The sequence below is a fragment of the Mytilus californianus genome, unplaced genomic scaffold, assembly GCF_021869535.1.
Source record: "Mytilus californianus isolate M0D057914Y unplaced genomic scaffold, xbMytCali1.0.p SCAF_7, whole genome shotgun sequence".
Lineage (NCBI taxonomy): Eukaryota > Metazoa > Mollusca > Bivalvia > Mytilida > Mytilidae > Mytilus > Mytilus californianus.
Window position 1 is genome coordinate 9,555,170 of NW_026262723.1, and position 11,667 is coordinate 9,566,836.

Genomic DNA, 11,667 nt, shown 5'->3' on the forward strand with positions numbered 1-11,667 from the left:
AGTCATTGGACTGTTTCCTGCTCTTTGGTCAGGTTGGTGTCTCTTTGACACAGTCCCTGTTTCTAATCTCTATCCAAACCATGCATGCGTTTTTCTCATTGTTGAAGGCCATACAGTTGCCTATAATTGCTCACATCCACTGCATTTGAACTTGGGCGGATAATTGTCTCATTGGCATTCATACCGTATCTCCTTATTGTACATAACAACGTGTCCCATTTCTAATCTGTATTGTTTAAGCAAAGTGCATATGTTTTTTTTAAATCGAGTATAGAAGATTTTGTCCGTTTGGTGTATATACAGAATGGCATCTTATAGATTCACTTTGTCTGTTTTTCTTCTACTTATGGTTTTGGATTGCGTTCCCTCCTTTGAATCTGTACATCATTGTGAATCTCTCCTCTCCCCCTTTTTTTACACATATCAAGATGCAAACTCCCTTATACAGATAGATACAACAATCTAATATTGGATGAAGGTTTTATTTCGGCGTCATAGCCCCTTTTCATCAAATATTTATAAAGTTAAAGATACTACATATCAACCCCAAATTGTATTTATAGCATGTAAGACTATTCGAGTGGTCCCAGTCAATACAAAATTTGTCATTTAATTGTATAACTATTAACTCTTTGCATAGCACGGACATGCATGAAAAAATATAACTACTCAATGTATCTGGTTGCATTGAAATTTATGTTATAGTTTGTATTGTTATAACATCTTACCAAGCCCAAGATTGGCTGTGCTGTTATTTTCCTTGGCGGCCAAGCCAAGCTGTCTGGTGTTTTCCATGATTTGTATAACGTCACAAACAAATAAAAATAGCTTTAAACGACGTCATTTGACTAATCTAAACAACAATCGAAACACTCGGACTTTTCAATACACCTTATCGCTATTTGTCCGCCATTACTGGACATCAAAAAAGTTCCTGTAAAATTTTGACGTCATAATAGAAAATATCTGACGCCACAATGGAAAAATGATTGTTGTATGACGTCAAAAGTTCAAGCGGGACAGATTCTCGGGTCAAGCGGGAATAGCGATAAGGTGTATAATATTATCGTTGTGTAATTTCTTCCGAAGTCAATAACCAACTTCTTGGTTATTCGTCTTGGATATTATCCATTTAAACAAGCTAAAAAAGCCGATACTATTCCGATTGTCATAAATTACCATATCACTTGTCATCCAGATGCTATACTTTGAAAAATAAAGCGGCTGGATGATCGAGACTAATTGTCAAACCCTTATTATGATATTCCCTTGTGTAGTAAGGAGTTTTTAGCCTTATCTAGTGAACTATTGAAATACTCCGGGAAGTCTTTATGATATCAATTTCTTCTAAGCTAACTAAATATACATTTTTATCCAGTCTTATTCTCATTCTGAACCATGATGAGTTGTCTTTCTTTGAACAGAAAAACCGATAAATCTTTTTTTTTGTATAGTTTGTCAAGAGTTTTGTTTAAACTTAAGACAAGACCCATTCAAAGTTGCCTCATTTCTCATTTTCAGATCATGTTGTATTGTACTAAATCTGAGATTCCACTGAGCTTCTTGTGTCAAAATTGATTTTTACGGTTTTGAATACTTTGGCACATGTAAGATTAGGAAAGTATTCTCTTAATTTGCGTCCATATTTCAATGAAGGGGTTTTGGATATTAGCAAAAAAGCGTCAGCGAAGCCAACACAATTCTCGTATTCTCATCACTATTACCATAAGTTGAGAAAGTTCCGGAGTTTTGAATAAAAAAAACTATCTTACCTGATCACGAGGAAGGCAAATTCACCGAAATCGCTTCGTGAAGACATTTTTTTTAAAGCACTGGCCGTTGGTTGATACTGCTGCTGGTGGACTCTCAGTCACCGGGGGATATAATCAGCTCAGTAGTCAGTATGTCGGTACTGATTTGATTTTAAAACACACCTTTCTGAAATTGCCCGTTGATGTATTTAGAAATTATTAAGAAACTAAGGTATGAACTTTTTCAAACAAAGTAACTGTTGTTCTTTAAAAAAATAGAATGATTTGGCTATTAGTTTTAGATCCTGTTTAATTATATAGCTCCTCAAATGTTTCTGTTTTGATATATCTTGGAATTTAAATATTCGGATTCAAGCGTTACTAATGAAGGTTACTCCTTCCACATAAAGATGACATTCAAAATTTGTAACTTTTTATCAAAATTTATTTGCCAATTTTCACAACAAATAACATGTACTCCACATGTTATGCACAACAAATGTGCAAAATGTCATTGCAGCGTCCTATCCATGCTGTTGAAATTTGGGCTTTTATCAAAAAATGTGCACATACTCCGATGAATTTTTATTAGAACTAGCTTAATATCATTTGAATCTGACTTAGCCATGCATGTCTTCTTTAATTTCACAGTTACCTTTCGCCGCTACATGTGAGGAGGTTTCAACTACAGTCTAAGAAAACAAAAACATACTCTTTACAGTGAATGTATAGTGCAAATATTTCCATCTTACATGTATAAATTGTACTTGGTGGCTGGTATATTAGGGGACTGGGAGTCTAACAACACCACTGATAACGTATAATATGAAAGTTAGATGCGGTATGATTGCCAAAGAGACAACTATCCACCTGTAAAATGACGCGGGTGTAAGCAAATACCGTCACTGACTTTAACAATGCTTGTGATGCTCGTAAACTTTAATGTATTTTCATTGAGTAATCACATATTTTACAATCCCATTTTTACCCTAAATGTATAATGTAATTACGAAGACAAACATTTTGCTGATGCCGCTTGCTCTGTATAGGCAAGGATACAGTTCATCATACCTAAGCGTTATTTCCCTCTGCAAAATATTTCTAAATCGGTAATTGAAAAATATACAACGGCAAGACAGCGCATGCAATCTCATAGGTGTTTATTTTGGTTGATTTGTGTTGTCGGTTTGCTTTCTCATCGAAGTTTTACCGTTTTCCTTTTTATAAATATTCCCTTTAATATATAAGAGAACCTTTGCGATGTTTTATTTTCATTTAAATGAAATCCTACGGTATAACCATTATAGGCTACATTCCATTATGGATAGTTAAATCAAACACCTCGATGGTCTAGTGGAATCGTGTTCGATTCTCGACTGGGTCAATCTATATATTTTATAATAAGTATTTGCCGCTTATCCGCTAAGCACGCTGCATTAACAGGTAAGAACAATGATTGGAAGGACTGGAGTCAGAATAAGGTGTTCGAGTAAGGTGACATACATGTCTTCTTATGATTTCACCTTGTGAACGAACTAGCACGTAAAACATCCTACTAAGTGTGTCGTTCTAGTACAAAGCAGGGTCCATCCTCATATCGTATTACTACTAAGTGGTGTTTAACGACCTTGACTACCCATGAGGGTCTCGCACGGTCATATCGTATTACTACTAAGTGGTATTTAACGACCGTTTAACAGCCATCTATCCTCATCAACCAATCAATCAAAACATTTTCAACATTTTAGATAGCAGAAGAGTAATACATTTTATGTTAAATTTTAAATGGCAAACATATAATTGAATTTGGAAACTGACAGAATTGGTTTTTCAAAACATCTGCTTGACTTTTAGATTGAATAATTTTAACACATGATTTTAAAACAAGTAATTGTTTTAGCAGTAATTTCAATTAAGAATGACATTGGTATTCTTAAGTGATCACAAAAGAAGCCATACATATATTGATTCTAAGAGCAAAACATTTATTTCTTGACATAAATAACGAAATGATGACAGACTGTTTGCATCCTTTTGAGTGTTTCGGGTTAACAAATAAATACTGTTATCAAACTACATGTAGTCAGAATCTAATTTTACAGAAAAGAAATTACATTTTTCTACTTAAGAAAGTTCTTGTCATGCAGAGAAAATTGAATTAAATATGAACTTTCATTGGTAAGTAGAGTCAAGTTTGACTTTATATTTCACATCAAGGTCACTTTCAAAAAGTCTTTAGATCTATTTATTGAAATTCCAATTATCACAGATTTTTTATTGCATGTTAACACAGATTCCATAATAGTCGGCTTTGAATTTTATAAATTCTTAATCATGTCAGGTTTTACAGAAGTGAAACCGGATTGAACGAAAAAGTTTTGTCATATTACTGTTTACCCAGTATCGAGATAATGGCTATAAGAGCCGGTTTTTTGGCAGGGTTCGTGCTGCTTAATCTTGAGTTTATTATTTTGTGCTTTGTGGATTCGTTAGTCAATTCGTCGGGTTTTTTTTGTGGTTATATTTGCCATGGTATTGTCAGTTTTTCTTTGAGTCCTGAATGTCCCCTTAATAGCTTCCGCCTTTTTTAAAACAAGTAGTTGGACTGCAACAAAAATATTGTGTTTTGGTCATTTACTTTTACAAATTGTGACTTGGATGGAGAGTTGTCTCATTGGCACTCATACCACATCTTATTATATCTATTTAGGTTGAAACTATGTTTACAGCTCCCTGTGTTTAGTTAAAGGCATACGATGTAATTACAGGGGAGGTAATGACGTCGCTAATGTAAAATGTAATTTTTCGCGACGTCAAACTGTGACATATCTGGAAAAGACGCATATTCCGACTCATTTTTATCATTCAGACTGTTTTAACTTGAAAACAAGATCATGGACCCCTCTTTTTAAAAATGACATTTACCTTGATTATGTGTGAAGATTATTTGTGCCAATTTTTATGAACATTTCAATTTTGTTAAATAAGATAAATATAAATAAAAATTGCCGTTTTTTTACTAAAATCATAAAAATATGATAAAACTTTATTATTTGCAAAGAATTGTTACACAAATTCAACGCACTCTTATGTAGAGAAGATATTCTAGATGTTTTTACAAAAATTCGCTTGCGTTTATCTTTTGAAACAAAAAAAAATAGATATATGTCTTTCCAAAGGATAGAAATGTCCAAGAAACCAAAATTTCCAGTAAATGTCCAAAATTTCGACCCAATTTATCTCTGAAAGTAGCACATGGAGGTATATTTTTTATTACATATTTGAATTGGCTAGGTAAAAAATAGCTTGTATGCAAACTTTCGTCAAAAATTTACCGTGGGATCAAAACTGTATCGTATGCCCTTAAGTGAGACGTGTTGGTTGCAGATGTAGTACTACCTTTACGCGTCTGATGTACTAATTTATAAGGCTGATATCTTTGAAGAGTGGATGATCGATGCCACTGCTGGTCGACTTTTCGTCCCAGAGTATATCACCAACCAAGTAGTCAGCCACTTTGTGTGGACATGAAATATCTTTGATACATTCATTTTATGTTACTTTACTTTTTATGAAATGTTGAATTATTGAAATACTAAGGTTTTTCTATCCCCAGGCAAATATAGCCTTAATCGTTATTGACATAACTTTTCGAAATTGTCGGTTTTAAATATGATATTCAGTTTCGTATTTAGTTTGGACTTTAAACGGTTTTGATTCGAGCGCCACTAATGATTTTTTTTCAAAAGAAACGAGAGTCTGGCGTACTAAATTATTAGCCTGGTATCTCTGACGAGATTTTAACATACCATTTGTATATTGGTTTCATTTGGCCTTTCACGGAAAGACCTTGTGCTTTTGTTCTGATTTTTGTTCCGTCCGCCTAATTGTTTTTTTTGTGCTCTATTGTTATCTCAAAAGAGTTGCTTAGATATTTGACATATGATATCGGACAGTTTGTACGCTTTTGAAACTGACACTGCTTATTCGAAAACTTGTCCTTGTTAGAGTTGAGTTATCTTTCCGAACACTGTTTTCTTGTATTACTCCGGCTTTGTAACCGTAATAGAAAACGACACATTTTTTTTCCAAATTGCTTGATACATTCCCAGGATGTCGAAAATTATTTTGACCGAAGCGATTCAGAGATATAAGTGATGTGCATTTGTAAACGGTAGACCATAAGTAATAGAAACCTAGAGTTTTTTTTTTATTTGAGGTTCTTAGTCCACCAAAAAAAGAAAATGAGGTCAATGTCAAATGTCAAGGTCATGTTCTAATTGTTTTACTTTTACTAGTTATTGCTACTCCTCAGAATACCATAATAAATATCAATAAAAGATGTTTACTACATTGTTAGTAAAGACTTGTCATAACTCAAAAATATTTATGCGAAAGATTACGATGTCATTTAATTGGGGTTTTCTCCCCCGGAAAGTCTCAATTCGGATGTAAGACGATGTAACTTATGTACCATTTACAGAAGGTATACATATTTAAAAGGTCTTTTGATTTGAAGTCCTTGCCTTATGAATTTGAAATTGAGGTCAAGGTCACAGATAAATTTAACGTTCTAGATGTTGACCTTTATTATATCTTCATATTGATACATGATAAAACAATAGCATCATTTGCACTTCGTAGGAGGACATATGACATGAAAATGTCAACCGGAAGGGACCTTATGAAAACCGGAAGTATCCATTTTTGCACTAATTTGATGTCAAGGTATTAAGCACATTGTATTTTCTGAATCATTTTCAAGTTACCAATCATTTACATGTATACAGCATTAAACCGTTAGTGACATTTTTCGAAGTAGCAACTTATTACCCTTAAGTAAGCTGTTATCTAACACCAGAAATAAAGATTTATACCGGAAGTTGATATTTTCCTATCAAAATATGTGCATTTGGGATGGCAACCTTCAAATGTTCTCTGAACAATTGGTTTTTAACTGTATTTACAATACTCCCTTGAACGTTTAAATTATATAATGTCATATATCACACATGTGCTATTAAATGGTGAATTATGCGCAATAAATCATAATTAAAAATGTATCTACAGTGAATAGTTAATTAAACGACCAAAATAATCATGTCAAGCTGAAAAATGTAATATTTGATGTCTTCAATGTATAAGTACGGATTTATACGATGAAATGAGTAAACTATTTAAATGTAGTTAGTCCATTTTTTCATGCTTTTAGCCAAATAATGGAATCTTTACTAAAATATACATATTTAATGCAAATCCAATGTTCTCAACACAATTTAAGGAAATATCATTACGGTCAATATGATTTTTTAAAATTTCTGTGATATTTCTGAACGTAAACTTTTGATATTCAAACAATCGTTAAAAATTAAATCCGCCTTTCACATCTTCTTGATTCCAAAAATATTTCTATCAAGACTGTTTATGAATTTAAATCATATGAGTAACGCTTTCTGATTTTTAAAATAAGATAACGATTTAACACCACTCTGTATCTTTTAGCCGAAAGCCCAAATCCATACTAAAATGCATACCTTAATTTGAATTTTTTGTCTTCTTAACACAATTTGTGTAGGGTTATTATATTACGGTCAATTTTTAAAAAAAATTTCTCAAAAGCAATTTTGGTCATAGAAAAAAAATGATTAGATATAAAAGATTTTACGCCTTCTTGCTTCAAAATATTTCCATTAAGACTTGATATGAACTTTAATTGTCTATATGTATCCTACAATGTACAAATTAAAGTAATGATTTATATTCCGTTATTAAAGGTTATGGAAATCATTTACGTCAAAATATTCTACAGTAACTATATAAAATTGAAATTAGAAATTTTACTTGAGAATGCAAATAAATACTTGTTTATCCGACTCCTGGCGGAAACAATAGGGAATGTCTTTATCTGTGATTTACCATAATGTGAATTAAATGTGTGTAAGTATAGACATGAAAATTTAGGGTACGTAGGTATATAGGGAGACATGTAGGTATATAGGGAGACAGGAAACAATTAAATTTGAATTTGTTTTGCCTTATTTCCACTTCACTCTTGACATTTTTATTAAGAACTAAAAAAGTGATAAACTTTAAAATTAAAGAACAAAAAACAAACAAAAAAAACCCAAAAAACAAAAACAAAAAACAAAAAAAAACCCAAAATAAAACAACGTTTTATTGCATTTTTTTACAGTAAAATAGCATTAAATTTTCATTTGATATTTTTTTATAAATCTTTAATTTAACTTAATACCAATAGACATTTAATATAAAGTCGAACAAACTATATGCTAGGATATAATTTTGGTTGTGCGACTGTACGTTTCATTTTGAGAACATTATGTTCCATGTTGTAAATGTTCATTACAAGTTACATCTTTTATGAAAGGCAATAAGTTAGCACTTGATTCTGAATAAGGTACTAACCTTTTCGTTGAAAACAATTGAGAACATATTATTCCGTGTTCTAAATGTTACAGCGCTGTACTTTATGTTTTATGATAGGTAATGACGAGTTTGGACTCGATATTGAACTCGGTAATTTGTTCATTAAAACTTTGATGAAGTTGTTAATATCTTTTAACATTTCTATATTCACAAATAAACCTTTTAAAAAGTCATTTCAATATCCGGAAGTCTGACGTTGGTTCTATAAGATAAATTGTTACGAGTTATTTCCTCTAGTAGAAAACACTATATTTACTGTAAGTATTGGTTCACTACAATTAAGAGCAAAAGGGCTAAACCCGATGTTTATAGACTAATGCTGTGTCTAGCATTCAATAAGCGAAAATAGTAGCCAAGGTTGTCAATGAAAACATTGTGTTTAACCAAATAATCTAAAATTATGATATAAAATTCTTTCATAGATACCAAAGATTTAGTTTTCAGTTGTTTTTGTATCTGCACAGCCGCTTGGGGCATGGGCCATCCCTTTCTTGTTTTTTAATTGGATATAAGAAGATGTGGTATGAGTGCCAATGAGACAACTCTCCTTCCAAGTCACAATTTAAAAAAGTAAACCATTATAGGTCAAAGTACGGTCTTCAACACGGAGCCTTGGCTCACACCGAACAGTAAGCTATAAAGGGCCCCAAAAATTACTAGTGTAAAACCATTCGAACGGGAAAACCAGCGGTCTAATCTATATAAAAAACGAGAAACGAGAAACACTTATGAACCACATCAACAAACGACAACCACTGAACATCAGGTTCCTGACTTAGGACAGGTGCTTAAGACTATTTATTGAATTTTCTTTATTTGTATGTGTTATTGTCCTTATCCATACATGTCAATATTACTGTAACAAAAACCGTTATTTTTTTTACGCACCCTCCTCCCACTATATATGAGGGTCTTCATGGGGTTTACACAGTGGAGAATAGTGGGCCAATACTGCAGAAAAATAAAACAGAAAATAAAGAATAGAGAAAAATATACCCAGAAAATAATGAATAGAGAAGGGTGCTAAAATATAAAGAATAGAAAAAATGGGCAAAATTTATCTAGAATAGAGAAAAAAATGGCTTACAATTTTTTTTTATATACAGAACTGAAGGACGTCCCCACTAGACCCTTATATATTCTAGTGATTTATGGTTTAACTTGTTTTTGTAATTTCAAGGACGAGCACTTTATACGTTTATGTATATATACGTAACTTGTCTTGTACTATGTAAAGCTTTGCATAAAATGGCCATAATAGATTATAAACCGATTAATTTTCAAAATTGACAAATCTAATACTTTCTCATTTAGAATGTCTGAAATAACCATTAGCACGGCTTGAAAATCTCAGCAAGGACTTAAAATTTTCACATTTTGGCGATAAATCATCCATTTTTAATTAGACATTGACATATACTTAATTCGTTGAAATCTATCTAATTGATGTTGCCAGACATGTTATGTATAAATATAGACGTTGTATCCAGTTCTAAAATGTCATTCGGAATAACGTCTTCCGAACGGAATGTATCTAAATTTAAAAAGAACATAATATGAAAATAGAAACGCGCAGACTTCCTGTTATGTCTTGATAAAATGATTTATTGTATATGTGACTACGTCTGAACAGTGGCGTAGCTTGGCCATTTTTAAGTGTACGCCCGAACCTTGGCGAGGGGCGTGAGTGCCACCAGCAGGTTTAGGTCAGAGGACTTCCTGGTAGGAGGTTCGTTGGAGGTGAAGCACCAGGAAGCTCACTCGTTATTGAGAAAGAAATATTATTTTAAATAAATTTGTCATAAAAAACTCATCAATAGTAACATACTTTAGAGTCTAATTTGTTAATTTATCAGTTATTGTGTTCATTTGGAATCTAATGGTCATAGGTTTCAGAGAAAAATGTCCAAACCAGTCACTTTATAATATGTTTAAAGGGAGATGTGGGATTAAACACAAGCAATCGACAAAAATCCCAAAAAGCAAAGAGTTTCCATTTCAATGTTGTCATATATTAATTATTTTAACTTCATCTTATTTTCTCCAATTTTTATGCACAAATTTTGTTTATGGACACAGGAACTGATTAATGTTTATAGATGGTCAGGTGTAACATAAAAATGTGTAAGGCATGTGTCTCGCCTGGGATTGCTGCTGTCAGTGTAAAAGCGGAATTTAAGAAAAAAACAAACTTTTTATTCCGATGCTTTTTATGAAATTGAACAATTAGCTGATATCCAAGTGTCATAACAATCTATGAAGGTATAAAGATTTAACATGTCACAAAAATTTAATCCAGTCTGTTAATTGCAAAAAAAATAAATATAAAATAATCCGTCTGTCAGTTAAATACAGAAAAATAAAAAAAAAATGATCTTTCAAATTTTGCTTCAGACATTATCTCTTAATCATAAAAAAGCTTCTGCCAAATTGTCTTAAAATTCGATGAAGGTTTGACAAAGTAATTGATGTTTAACAAACTTTAACCTAAGACTATCTTACTGTATCTACTTATTAACTGCAAAAATAAGTCCTTTTATCAGTCAAATACGGAAAAAATATATTTTTATTATGCTCTGGATACTATCTTTTGGTCATTAGAAAGCTTCTGTCCAAATTTCATTACATTCCATGAAGGTTTGACAAAGTTATTAAATGCTTGAACAAACTTCAACCATGCACACACCAAACCTAAGTGTTGACGACGCCGACGGAATCTAAGATCGGTATGTGTCGCTTTTGCGACATAAAGGTCACATGCTCGATATTCACACTTTGACAGAAAATGAACAAATGTATAAATAATATGATACCATTTGATTAAAAGTAAATTTCGTCACTTCTTTCTTCAATTACAAGTCATAGAGGAAAGAATTAAAAGGCATTTAACCAGATCTTTTATTTTATTTAGATTAAATATTTTTTCTCTAAAATTTATGTGTACGCCCGGGCGTTTTGACGTTAACGTAGCTACGCGCCTGCTGAATAATTGATTATTCGATGAAATGCAACATCAAGGCATAACATCTCAATTAATATGCACCGACAAATACATATGAACAAAATGAGATGGGGGAGTATATGCAAATAAGATACAACCTAACGAAACAAACAATAAATACCCTGCCACGTCCGGTCTGTGTTTTTGTTTGATGTTTTTTTGCTTTGTATCGATCTGATGAGTTAAGCCTTTTTCAACTGATTTTTATAGTTTGTTCTTATGTTGTGCTGTTACATCACTGTCCCAGGTTAGGGGGAGGGTTGAGCGCTCACAAACATACTTAACCCCGCCACATTCTGTATGTGCCTGTCCCAAGACAGGATCCTGTAGTTCAGTGGTTTTCGTTGGTTCATACTTGTCATATTTGTTTTTCGTAAATTGTTTTGTTATAAATTAGGCCGTAAGTTTTCTCAATTGAATTGTTTCATATTTTTTCCTGTCGGCGCCTTTTATAGCCGACTATACGGT